Raw genomic sequence first — 13,609 nt, 5'->3', positions numbered from 1 at the left:
GATGTCATTGCTGGATTTTAGAGAAGTGACATGATCAGATTTACATCTTTCACATTCTCTTTAGCTTCATCAAGAATGGACTATAGGGGGGAAGAGTTAATGTTTGGATACATGGGAAGCTGCTGAATAATTCAGGCAAGGGGCAAGGATGGCTTAGACCAGAATGGTAGCGCTGGAAGTGGAGGGAAAGGGGCAGAGCTGGGATATGTTTTGATGGTAGAATGATCAATCAGGATCTGCTAGATGATGTTAGAATAAGGGGAAAAGACAAGAGAAGGATGGCTCTTAGGTTTTTTGACCTGAGTGACTAGACACACGGTGGTGGAAGCAGTTGCTGATGTGAGAAGACTGTGGGAGGTGCAGATGTGGGGTGTGGTGGGACGGTAGCATCAGGGGTTTCCTTTTGCTCATATGTGACATGTTTTGAGTCATCCAAGTAGAGACAGGGTCCAGAGGATTGGTCATAACCAAGCAAAAGATTTTTCTCTTAATGGAAGAGTGAATATTTATAAATTGTAGGCTGAGGGTGGAAATCAGCTGGCAAGGAAAAGAAAGGAGGGACGTGAGGAAGAGGTGTTTGGAGGAGATGATGAATGGATTAGATCACCAGCCCAGACAGAGCGTTGCCATGGAGAGTGGTTGGGATACCACTGATGTGAAAAAGGAAGTAGAGACAGATGTGGAAATAAAAGTCTTTAGAAGTTGAGAGGAAGAAAGATGGTAGAGCTTTTGCTGCCTGCCCTCTGACATCTCTCTAGAGCAAGAGATAAAGTCAGTGCCAAGGGGGATTTGAGTGAGAGGAACTGTTGGGAACTTGCAAAGAGAGGGTTAAGGTAGATGTTTTGGAGACTCCGTGGAAGTAGAGAGCATCCATCTCTATGTAGCATGAGTAAGAAAAGCCCTTGACCTCTTTCAGAAGTTCTTAGTGATCCTCGGGCTAGACTTGGGAAGCCTATGGAATGACCTAAGCACACAAGTTGGGGTGAGATGCTAACAGGAGGGTAAGGGTGTTTTGCTAGACTAGGTTAAAAGTGTGTGGGATCCAGGCAGGGGATCTGGAGTAGCTAGAAGAGCCTGAGTGTGCTGAGTGGGGCTCAAGGATCAGGTTCCTGATGAGGGCAATCGCTGGGCAAGTTCACTGCAGTATAGAGATGTGAAAGTGTGGCTGTGGAGTTCCCGTCGTGGCGCAGTGGTTAACGAATCCGACTAGGAACCATGAGGTTGCGGGTTCGGTCCCTGCCCTTGCTCAGTGGGTTAAGGTTCCGGCGTTGCCGTGAGCTGTGGTGTAGGTTGCAGACGCGGCTCGGATCCTGCGTTGCTGTGGCTCTGGTGTAGGCCGGTGGCTACAGCTCCGATTCAACCCCTAGCCTGGGAACCTCCATATGCCGCGGGAGTGGCCCAAGAAATAGCAACAACAACAACAACAACAACAACAACAAAAAGACAAAAGACAAAAAAAAAAAAAAAGAAAGAAAGTGTGGCTGTAAGCATGGTCCATGGACGGGCATCCCCTGGGAGTCTGACAGAAATGCAGAAGCTGAGGTTCTAGCCCAAATATCTGAGTCAGAGTCTGAGTTTTAACCAGATTCATGAGTGATGTCCTATGCATATTATAATTTGTAATGATTTGCTCTAGGAAATGAGGCTTTCCAAGCTTAAGCATTTTAGAAAGTAAGAACTGTGTAGTTCTGGGCGTTTCCGTTGTGGCTCAGTGGGTTAAGAACCCGACATAGTATCAGTGAAGATGTGGGTTTGATCCCTGGCTTTGCTCAGTGGGTTAACGATCCAGTGTGGCTGCAAGCTGCAGATGTGGCTCAGATCTGGCATTGCTGTGACTGTGGTTTAGACCAGCAGTTGTAGCTCCAATTCGATCCCTAGCCTGGGAATGTCAGTATGCTACTGGGGTGGCCCTTAAAAAATAACAAAACCCAAAAAACAAACCAAAAAGCTATGTGTTTCTCCTGAAGATCAGAAGATCTTTTATAGAATGATTTATTTTACTTTAAAATATGTCTAGGGAGTTCCTGTTGTGGTGAAGCAGAAATGAATCTGACTAGTATCCATGAAGATGCAGGTTTGATCCCTGGCCTGGCTCAGTGGGTGGGGGTCTGGTGTTCCCGTGAGCTGTAGTGTAAGGGGGCAGATTTGGCTCATATCCCATATTGCTGTGGCTGTGGTGTAGGCGGCTATGATTTAATCCCTAGCCTGGGAACTTCCATATGCCATGGGTGCAGCTCTAAAAAGCAAAAATAAATAAATAAATAAATAAAATGTTTACATATATATTTTTTTCTGATTTTCAAGAACATATACGTCTTTTTTATTTTTAATTTTTCTCATTTTTAAAAATTTTATTGCAAGGCAGTTAAGAAGGGGAAACACGCATATGTGTGAAGATGAGACTAATACACAGCCACATTCTTAGGGCCTGTTACAATAGTAGAAGGAACAGAATAATGACTATGAGATGTGTAGTTTCACCCAAGAAGTTATTATTGGGAGGCAATATAGCCACAGAGCAACTACTTCCTGTACTTATCCTAGCCTCTGTTTCTTTATCAGGAAAATGGGCATGCAAATTAGAGTACATAGGAGTAATGTAAGGATTCCGTTAAAAATTCATATAATTGCCTTCAGACAGTTTCCAGCACATAATCAAAACTAGAAGCCTGTTATTATATCTGAGGACTGCAGCAGGGTGAGGAAATCACTAAACAGAACAAACTTTCAGCAGAATGTAGTAGCTGCTCCTGCTTGGAGGTCTTGGGCCCCTTCAGGGACACACTACTGCCTCGAAGGTACTCACCAGCCACTTTAGGGGGAGAATACTGGAGAAAAGGGGAGAAGATACAGCCCTGAACTGAGGGAGCCGGTCAGAGGATGGAAGCCCACATCTACGCAAATGGGCACGAGATGTGGGGAATTAGAAGCAACAGAGTGAAAGGACATTCCCGTTGTGGCTCAGTGGTAATGAGCTCAACTAGTATCCATGAGGATTCGGGTTCCATCCCTGGCCTCACTCGGTGGGTTAAGGAAGATGTGGTGTAGGTCGTGGGGTAACGCAAACTAATAGTGTAGGTCGGAGGCAGGGCTTGGATCCCGAGTTCCTGCGGCTGTGGTATAGGCTGGCAGCTGCAGCTCCCATTCGACCCCTAGCCTGGGAACCTCCAGATTCTCCCGGGGCCTCTTTCACTTTTTTCTTGGAGTTATACATTTTCTCTTTGTTACTAAGCCCATAGCTGCTACGCAATTGCTTTTGCCGTTTCACAGCTACCAATCTAAACCGTAAGAACCAGGGAATAAACGTATGACCTGCGCTCTCCCTGCCCCTGATTAGGAAGTAAGCAATTTGGAAATCTCCCGTTTTCTGATTGTGGAGAGCAAGTCCCCACATTTTAAAGAGTACAGATGAAACACTGTATAATGTTCAGCATGATGCTGTGTAATTCATCGTGAAATGTTTAATTTGCCATGTGGCACATGTAGGGCAGAAAGAATACATATAAATATATTTAGAAAGTATGTCCTTCTTTTGAAAGTTCCTCTGATTATAAATTCTTCTTGAGCTATAACAATACCATATGTGTGTAGGGGAGAATAGAGAAGAATCCTGTTTTTTTTTTGTTGTTGTTTTGTTTTGTTTTTTTGCTGCACCTGTAGCATTTGGAAGTTGATGGGCTAGGGGTCAAATTGGAGCTGCAGCTGCTGGCCTACACCACAGCCATGATAACACCAGACCCGATCCGCACCTGTGACCTACCCTGCGGTTTGCTGCAATGCCAGATCCTTAACCCACTGAGCAAGGCCAGGAATCAAACCCGCATCTTCATGGACACCATGTCAGGTTCTTAACCTACTGAGCCACAACGGGAACTCCAAGTGAGTGATTTCTTAACCAAAAGTACTGCTACTTCTGAGACTAAGTTTAGTGTCTCTCACTAGATGGTAGAACAAGTCATAGCCATTTAGTTCCTAATCTGTTGGTAGCCCAGCTCTATCTTTTGAATTCTCTCTATCAGTCAGGGTCCAGTTGGGAGAGAGCAACATATAATAACTTGAACAGTGACAGTTGAATAGAAAGACTATTAACTACAACAGGGGATTGGCGTAATAAAGGATTGGCTAGAAGGGGTGCAGAGAACTCAAAAGAGCACAGGAGTAGCTTATATAAGGAACAGCTGCCGTCTCTAGGGCAGAGCTAGAAACCCAAGGAAGAGGCTCCCCCCAGAGCTGAGATCCAGACCTCATTGCCAAGGCCATGGCCACGGTTGACTGGACAGTAGAGAAGTCACTCAGGTGCCTGACTAGAGGAACTTGCTGGAAATCCACCCTCCAGGGTGTTGGGGAAAGCTGTTCATAGGGAGGTCTCAGAGGAGGAATTCTGCCAGGAAATAGCTTGAGGGTGGTACCAGGGGAAGATGCTGGCCAAAGGGTACTGCTGATCACCATGAACTTAGGAACCTGGTGCTGGAGGCAGAGTGCACGTGGCAGGAACCTGCAGAGGGAACACACTGGGACCATAAGTGTCCAGTGGCTTCTACTGACAGAGCTTAGCATCGTACCAGCTGGCAAAGGAAACGGATTTAAAGGGACCATTCCCTTTTCATAGAGCAGCTGATGTAGGATGAATCTGGAGCTAAGAGGAAACAGATTGGTAACTGGCACATCCTCCACTCCTTTTGTCGTTCTCGAGCCTAGCCTAGTCCAACTATTACCAAGCCTTTAATGTATATTGAAAGCATCCTCTTTTTACCACCTTCAAAATTCTGTCCTTAGCTTGCCTGAGTTATTTCAAGAGCCTCTGAAATGGTTTTTCTGCCTCATGATTGGTCCCTTTTCACATATTTTCTTTACTTACAGAATCAATTATTTTATTTTATGTTATTTTATTTTATTTCATTTTATTATCTTTTTAGGGCCGTACCCACGGCATATGGAGGTTCGTTCCCAGGCTAGGGGTCAGATTGGAGCAGGTTTGATTCCCGGCCTTGCTCAGTGGATTAAGGATCTTGCACTGCAACACCAGATCACAGTCATAGCAACACCAGATCCAAGCTGCATCTGTGACCTACACCACAGCTCAGGGCAACGCTGGATCCTTAACCACTGAGCGAGGCCAGGGATCGAACCTGCCTCCTCATGGATACTAGTCAGATTCGTTTCCGCTGAGCAACAACGGGAACTCTCAGAATCAATTATTTTAATTCTAGACTCCTCCACAAGGGATGAAAGACTCTTGAATACCTAATCCCACATATTTCCCACATCTCAGCATCATCTCTAATCATTCCCTCGCTGGAACTCTGTAGTTTGCATTTACTAATCCCAAATTCCTAATCTGATCCCCCCCCCCCGCCACTTAGTAATCCCAAGTCTGTTCTCTAAGTGGCATCCCCTTAAATGACTTTTCTTGGTACCAATTATTCTTGGATAAAAGAGTCCTCTTACTTTAGTGCTCAAATGTATATACCATGCCTCATGGCGATCCAACCTTGTGTCCTGGCCATTCTTTGAAGTATAATAGAGAGAATTCAGCTATAAAGAATAGGAAATACAGGTTTCTGTGGGAAGAAAAAATTGGCAAAATACATATCAAGAAAGAAAAAAAAATATCAGTTGTGACTTCTATTTCAAGAAACAACAAGATCAACTCACCCCTCACATACTTTTCTTTTTTCTTTTTAGAGCCGCACCTGTGGCATATGAAAGTTCCCAGGCTAGGGCTGCAGTTGGAGCTGCAGCTGCCAGCCAGTGCCACAGCCACAGCAACAGATCTGAGCCACATCTGTGACCTGGGCCATCGCTTTTGGCAACACTGGATCCTTAATCCACTGATCGAGGCCAGGGATCGAACCTGAATCCTCACTGACACTATGTCAGTGCCCTTAACTTGCTGAACCACAATGGGAAGTCCTTCATTTTATTTTCTTTCTGATGGAGAAGAACTTTTCCAGAAGCAACACAAATATGCAGCAGCCTCCTTGATCAACCCAGAAGGCTGGCTCTGTCCTGGGTGTTGACAGGGCCTTTGTTTTCTGGGAGTTCTGCTCTTTGCCTGTTAGGCCATTCTCCTGGTGAGACAGACAGTCCAGCAAATATTCTTCAGTGGTAATGTAACCTACTAGGACCCTCGGGGGCCTTCCCAGGGACAGGCTCTTCGCCTGGCCCTCAGTTCTAGCTCCTCTGAAGCGTCTGATGCATATTTCCTGAGTTGCTTTACACCCCACCCCACCCCCCTGCCCGCCTCACCAAGTGGAAAGTACTGGACGAGCTTGAGCGCTCAGAGCCTAAGGACTGATAATGTTAGGCCCTTTGACACTGCCCTGTAACCTCACCATCAGCGTCAGAGAACTGGGCACCTGCTGATCACATACCCTGAGGACACCCCTCCCCCACCTGACTTTTAAAAATGCTTTGCTGAAAACTCATAGGAGAGTTTGGGGGTATTGGGGGCCCTGAGACACCCATTTTCTTTCTTGGCCCTGCAGTAAACCTTTCTCTGCTTCAAACTCTGCCGTTTCAGTTGGTCTGGCCCCACTGTGTGTCAGACACCTGAGCTTGTGCTAACAGTAATGATTCAGTATACAAGGGGCATTTTCCAAATTTTTAGACAATGCTTATAAAAAGCATACTGGCTGGGTAAGACAAGGCCCACAGTTAAGGTGGTTTATACTGCTTTTATTTATTTATGGTCTTTTTAGGGCCGAACCCACAGCATATGCTGGTTCCCAGGCTAGGAATCAAATCAGAGCTTCAGCTGCCAGCCTACGCCACAGCCACAGCAACGCCAGATCTGAGCCTCGTCTGCGACCTACACCACAGCTCACGGCAATGCTGGATCCCCGACCCACTGGGTGAGGCCAGGGATTGAACCTGCTTCCTCATGGATACTGGTTGGGTTTGTTAACCACTGAGCCATGACAGGAACTCCTATATTGCTTCTAATTTTAATCAAGGTTGACTGATGAGTCCTCATTCCCTTAACTACATAGGATCTCTAAAGTTGCATGGCTGAGGTACTACAATTTCAATGCTGGAGTTGATGGCACCAAACTATCTGGTAATTTTGTAATCCGTGTAATTTAGAGGTAGAAAAGCAACCTGAAGTTTGATCACCAATAAAGCAGTGGGATGAAAATTGAAAAAAAATCCTAAACTTGGATTTGACTTAAAGGTTTTTTTTTTTTTTTTTTTAAGAGATTGTGATATAAAAAATGGAAGCTTTTTTTTTTTTGGCCATGTCCATGGCATATGGAAGTTCTGGGGCCAGGAATTGAACCCCTGCCACAGCAGTAACAATGAGCCACAGCAGTGACAATACTTAGGTTCACCAGGGAACTTCAAAAATGAAAGCTTTTAAACAGAAAGTATAGTGTGGGTTTTTCCAGGCACACCATGGTGAACTACAAGAATGTCAGAGGAAAAAAAGAGAAATAAAAATAAGGCACCCTTAAGGAACTGAGAATAAGCCTGTTATTGGACTCCTCAACCATAACATTGAAACTATAAGACAGTACCTACAAATTTCCGAGTAAAATTTGTTTTTGACCTGGAATTCTATGTTTGCCTTCCTGAAGGCATTGTACCTTCAATTCCTGATCCTTTCCGGGTTTCCACCATGCTCTTCACTCAGATTCTTTTTGGTATCTCTCCCTGCAAGCACTTAAAATTCCCCTTCCTCTGCTAAACCCTGTCCCACTCTTCCATCTACTTGCTGCTTTCAAACTGCGATTCAATTTCAATGAAGTTGCAACTCATATTGCTGATTCTTTTTCTTTTTGTTGTTTTGGGTTAATCTACAAGTAAGTGCCTAAACATCTTTTCCCTGATCCTTTAAAGTGGAAAGTTCCTTTTCTGGAGTTCCCGTCAATGTCTCAGCTGTTAGCGAACCTGACTAGCATCTATGAGGATACAGGTTCAATCCCTGGCCTTGCTCAGTGGGTTAAGGATCTGGCGTTGCCGTGAGCTGTGGTGTAGGTCACAGACGTGGCTTGAATCCCGAGTTGCTGTGGCTCTGGCCTAGGCTGATGTCTAGAGCTCTGACTTGACCCCTAGCCTGGGAATCTCTGTATGCTGCAGGTGTGGCCCCAAAATGACAAAAAAAAAAAAAAAAATTCCTTTTCCTTGTGTTATTTACTCACTCATTTAGTCTTTCCACGGTTACTTACTGATTGCCTGCTCTTAGCAAGGCTGAGAAAATAAAGGTAAGCCCCCAATATTTCTTTATTACAATCTATTGGCAATTCTAAATCCCCTCCATTCTTCCCAGCAGGTAGATGACTAGGTCAAGTTTTATTCTCAGGAATAAAAGGCACATTCAGATTCAAAGAGGATAGTAACACTATTCTGTTACATGTCCATTTTCACACATTCTGGTGGCGATCATCATGCATTCATGCATCAATCCTAAGTGTTCTCTCTCCATATGGATGATTATTCAGGGTTCACTGTCTTATCAGAAATTGGAGGAGTTCCTGCTCTGGCACAGGTTAAGGATCTGGTGTTGTCTCTGTAGCAGCTCTGGTGGCTGCTGAGGTGCAGGTTTGATCCCTGACCTGGTGCAGGGGGTTAAGGATCCATTGCTGCCACGGCCATATGCCCTGGGTAAGGATCACCGCCCGCCCCCACCCCACCCCCATTCTCTCCATTCTCATGCTTCATTTGCATTTACCCATGTATTTCTGTCTTTGTCAAATGAGTCAGCAAAATGCAAATATCCCCTTATTTGACTTGTTGCAATATTGCACTGAAGCAAGGGTGCCAGGGATGCTGTTCTAAAGCCCATGGTGTCTGTACATAAGGTGCACACACACGAAGCATCTATTTATCTTTTCTACTCCATCTGGACACCCGGATGTTGGCTATAAATGCTAAGTGGTTGAATGCTTTGTGTTCTTTCTCTCATGAAGCTTGAAAGTTTTTTTTTTAAAGCTGACATTTCAAAAATGAATAAAAGTGAAGTTAAAAGTTAAAAAGTGGTCTCAATATAATATGTAGTATATATAGTTTATTAAAGAGTTAACATAGTCAAAGCATCATTTAAAAATGAAAGAAAATTTAAAGTAATATGTAGATTTTATAATTGTATAATCCTATTAGCTGGTGTGTAAGCAAAATCTTATTTAGTGTATATTTTTGGAAGCATTCAAAATGAAGTAAGAAACTTCAGGAACAGTTATTACAGGAGCGTATTTAGAGATAGGAACGGAGCTTTGGGGAGCATGCTCTCAGGTAGACATTTACATCTTATTAGATAAAAGGGTGGGTGTGGGGATGTTTGCAAGATGTTTGCATCGTAGATTCTAAAAATAAGAACCTTAACCACAGTTGGGGTTTTCACCCTTCTTGACAGAAGAATAGTCATACTGTGTCCAGTTACTATGAAAATATTCTGGATAGTTGTTTTTCATTCATTTCATTTATTTAGTAAATACCCATTCAAAATATTTATTGGGAGTTCCCACCATGGCGCAGTGGAGACGAATCTGATGAGGAACCATGAGGTTGTGGGTTAGATCCCTGGCCTAACTCAGTGGGTTAAGGAACCAGCGTTGCCTTGAGCTGTGGTATAGGTTGCAGATGCAGCTTGGATCTGGCGTTGCTGTGGCTCTGGAGTAAGCCAGCAGTTTCAGCTCTGATTAGACCCCTGGCCTGGGAACCTCCAGGGGGGCGAGTGCGGCCCCCCAAAAAAGACAAAAAAAAGACAAAAAAAACCCTATTGAATAAGTGCTAAGTGCCAGGCACTATTTCAGGTGCTGATTTTATTGAGTTTGTATTCTTGCTAAATGGATAAATTATAATATGATGATAACTATTACATAAAAAGATAATAGGAATAAAGGTCAAGAGTCAGTGACTAGTGGTGCTCTTCTAGCGAAAGGATTGAGGAAATCCTCTCCAATAAGATGGCATTGCAGCAGGGGCCTAAAGAAAGAGATTGTGTCATGTTGATATCTGGAAGAAAAGCATACCAGACAGAGGGAACAGCAAGTGCAAAGGCCCTGAGGTTGGGAGTATGGTTGAGGACCAGCAAGGATGCCAGTACAGCAAAGGCGAAGTACAAGTAGGGAAGGGGAGAGAATGTCCTGAAAGTATGACCAAAGCAGTGGTGGAGGGAATTCCCGTTGTAGCTCAGTGTGTTACAAACCTGACTAGTACTCACGGGGTTATGGGTTTGCTCCCTGGCCTCGCTCAGTGGGTTAAGGATCTAGTTGAGGGAACTGTGGTGTAGATTGCAGACTCGGCTCAGATCCGTGGTGGTGATGTGGCTGTCGTGTAGTCTGGCAGCTACAGCTCTGATTCAACCCCTAGCCCAGAGACTACCATATGCCACAGGTGCGGCCCTAAAAAAAAGAGGAGCGATGGAGTCCAGGTTATCTGGGACCATTTTGGGAAATGCCACCGTTAAGTGAAAAATTCCATGCAATTTGTACTATACGTTCTCACTCATTTTATCAACTCCTGGACAATTAGATTTACATATGCAATAAATCATACCTGTCAGTTTCTTGGACACATAAATAACCTCCATGTTGGTAATGGTCCTAATAATCCTATTATTTGTCTTGTTGGTGACACCTGACATCATTGCTTCCTCCTGCCTCCTTAAAGCCCTTCACTTCCTGTTTTGTTTGTTTATTTGTTTTGGTTTTGATTTTTTGTCTTTTAGGCCCACACTCATAGCGTATGGAGGTTCCCAGGCTAGGGGTCCAATCGGAGCTATAGCTGCAGGCCTGTCACAGCCGCAGCAACGTGGGATCTGAGCTGTGTCTGCGACCTACACCAGAGCTCACGGCAATGCCAGATCCCTAACCAACTGAGCAAGACCAGGGATCGAACCCTCAACCTTATGGATGCTAGGTGGGTACGTTAACCGCTGAGCCACGACGGAAACTCCCACTTCCTAGTTTTCCCTCTTTTACTTCTCAGTCTCCTTTGCTGCCTCCTCTTTATCTCTGAATAATAGGGTGTCTCAGGGCTCAATCCTTGGACTTCTTCCTCTACTTAATCCTGTCTTGTGAAAAGTCTTGAGTGTTTTAATATAAGCTGATCAAAATGATTATGCACTTGTGATTGTTGGTGTTAATGCTGGACTTGTTACAAAACTTAATTCAATGACAAAATAGTTTGCAAGGATATGATACACACAAGTGTTTATGACAGAGTCACCAAGAATGCTCTGTCCTTGAAATAAAATATGGAAAACTCTGTGGATACATTGATATAAACTAAATATGGCCCCATCACTAATACTCAGTTCTATACTCCGCTTAGTAAACTGACGGCACAATGTGGTAGCAGCCGTTGAATGATTCAGTTCTGCAAAATGTTGAAGACATTGCTTGAAATGTAAAACAAAACAAAACAGCCAACTTGTTTTATGCCATTAAAAGAAAGACTCCTTACCTTTGATAATGAGTAGGATTGGATCAAAGACTTGGTCCTTTGGTTGACATTTCAACCCATCGCACTGAGTACAATCCTGTGTGGGCATCCAAAGGTGGTGACATAAACGTGTTATGTAACTTACTCACTCCTGGAGAAATCTTTCTTGAGGAAATTAAACTAGCAAAGAAAAATCTGACCCACTTTGCTACGCTGAAGTCATTCTCCAAAAATAGAAACCGTGGTATGAAGTATAAAGAGTGAAGCGAAGAACTAAATTTCAAGAAGGTCTCTCGTTTCAGACTTTATGAAAATGAGCTAAGACTATTCTTTTTTAACATCTAACTGAAAAGTGATAGCGTGGAAAATTGTAATAAAAGGAAGTTACTAAATTGCCATTAAACAAAGTCATAAAGACGAAGTAAGGGGATTTCAGAGTTTTACAAATATCTTAAGAGTGGTTAGTCTAGATATAAAAAACATGGTGCAAAGACTGTGTTCATATTTGGAAATACTTATATTTGTGATCGGCCTATTTAATTATGAGTAAAAATTAGTATCTGTCTTATGTACAGGATTTAAGACTAAATTCTGCATGGCAAACTGTAGTAAGAAATCCATACCTGACAGTGACATCTTAGTGGATAAGAAAATGTGTGAGATTTTAATTCCAAATGCAAGAAGTAAGCTGTTTAGAAAGGAAAATGTAATTTAATAGAGGTAATATTTAGAGAAAAGTATTACTGTGCCTTTCCTACTATATGACCATCTCCCTGGTTAACCTTGGGGGAGATTTCGATCTGTTACAGAAACAACATGAGAGTAAGAACAAGGTGATATTACTTTTTTCTTTTTGGACATTCGTTAGATTTACAGCGAGATGGCAGGCTTAAAATCCAGTTAGCAGTGAGGAGGGTATGGATTTAAGGGTTTTTTTTAAGGCCTGAACACTGAGACCATATAGTTACTGTAAAGAAGGGACTTGGAGTTCCTGTTGTGGCTCAGGGGGTTAAGAACCTGACATAGTGTACTTGAGGATATGGGTTCAATTCCTGGCCTCTCTCAGTGGATTAAGGATCTGATGTTGTCATAAACTGTGGCTATAAGTCACAGATGCAGCTTGAATCCAGCATTGCTGCAGCTGTGGTGTAGGCTGAAGCTCCAATTCGACCCCTAGCTTGGGAATTTTCATATACCGCGGGTGCATCTGAAAAAAAAAAAAAAAAAAAAAAAAGAAGGACTCCTGCTGGGATGGCAAGGTGGTGAGGTCAGAGCACAGAAAGCGGTGGTGGTCATGGAAACTCACCCATTCTAGTGATGGGATTGTGGGAAAAGGCAGAGAGAAGGACTTGGGAGAGATAGATATGTCTTGTGACTGTCCATCTTTGGACCTTGGTGTGGAGTAGGAAGATTCAGGTAGATTGAAGGAGAGTGGTTTTGCTTCCTGCTCCCAGTTTGAGATTCTGGAGGAGACTCCTATGTAGAGGCTCTGTGGCAATGTGGGTGAACCAGCATAGCCAAGAGAGCTTTGGGACATGGCCAAGAAGAGAGGAACTCTAGTTTATTTTTTTAATTTTTTTTTTTGTCCTTTTGCCATTTCTTGGGCCTCTGCTGTTTCATATAGAGGTTCCCAGGCTAGGGGGCCAATCGGAGCTGTAGCCACTGACCTACACCTGAGCCACAGCAACGCGAGATCCGAGCCTCGTCTGTGACCCACACCACAGCTCACAGCAACGCCGGATCCTTAACCCACTGAGCAAGGCCAGGGATTGAACCCAAAGTCTCATGGCTCCTAGTCGGATTCATTAACCACTGAGCCATGACGGGAACTCCGAGGAACTCTAATTTAGACACCAAGCCTCTCTTGGTTTCATACTGAGAGCCAGGGGGCTTGTCATCATGCCTGCCATTGGTAGGAGTGTGTTCTCCCACAGCAGATACTGGAGGGAAACCAATGAGACTGTGTGGAGGACCTGGAAGAGGGTACAGCCAGGGTTAGACCTGTTTCCATTGTTAGAGCACCAGGGAAAGAAAAACAGTTGACCAGAGCAGTGAGATCTCAAGCAAGATTTATTGACCAGCAAAGTGGCCGGGAGCACTGAGCAAGAGGAACTCAGAGTCCCCCGACGTGGGGAGAGAATCAAGTTTTATAGGCAGGGGTCATGGGCTGAGTTCTATAGGTCCAGGATGGCAGTTAAGATCATGGTGTGAAATTTAACTTTCT

Source organism: Phacochoerus africanus, chromosome 5, assembly GCF_016906955.1.
Source record: "Phacochoerus africanus isolate WHEZ1 chromosome 5, ROS_Pafr_v1, whole genome shotgun sequence".
Lineage (NCBI taxonomy): Eukaryota > Metazoa > Chordata > Mammalia > Artiodactyla > Suidae > Phacochoerus > Phacochoerus africanus.
This window is presented reverse-complemented; position numbering follows the sequence as displayed.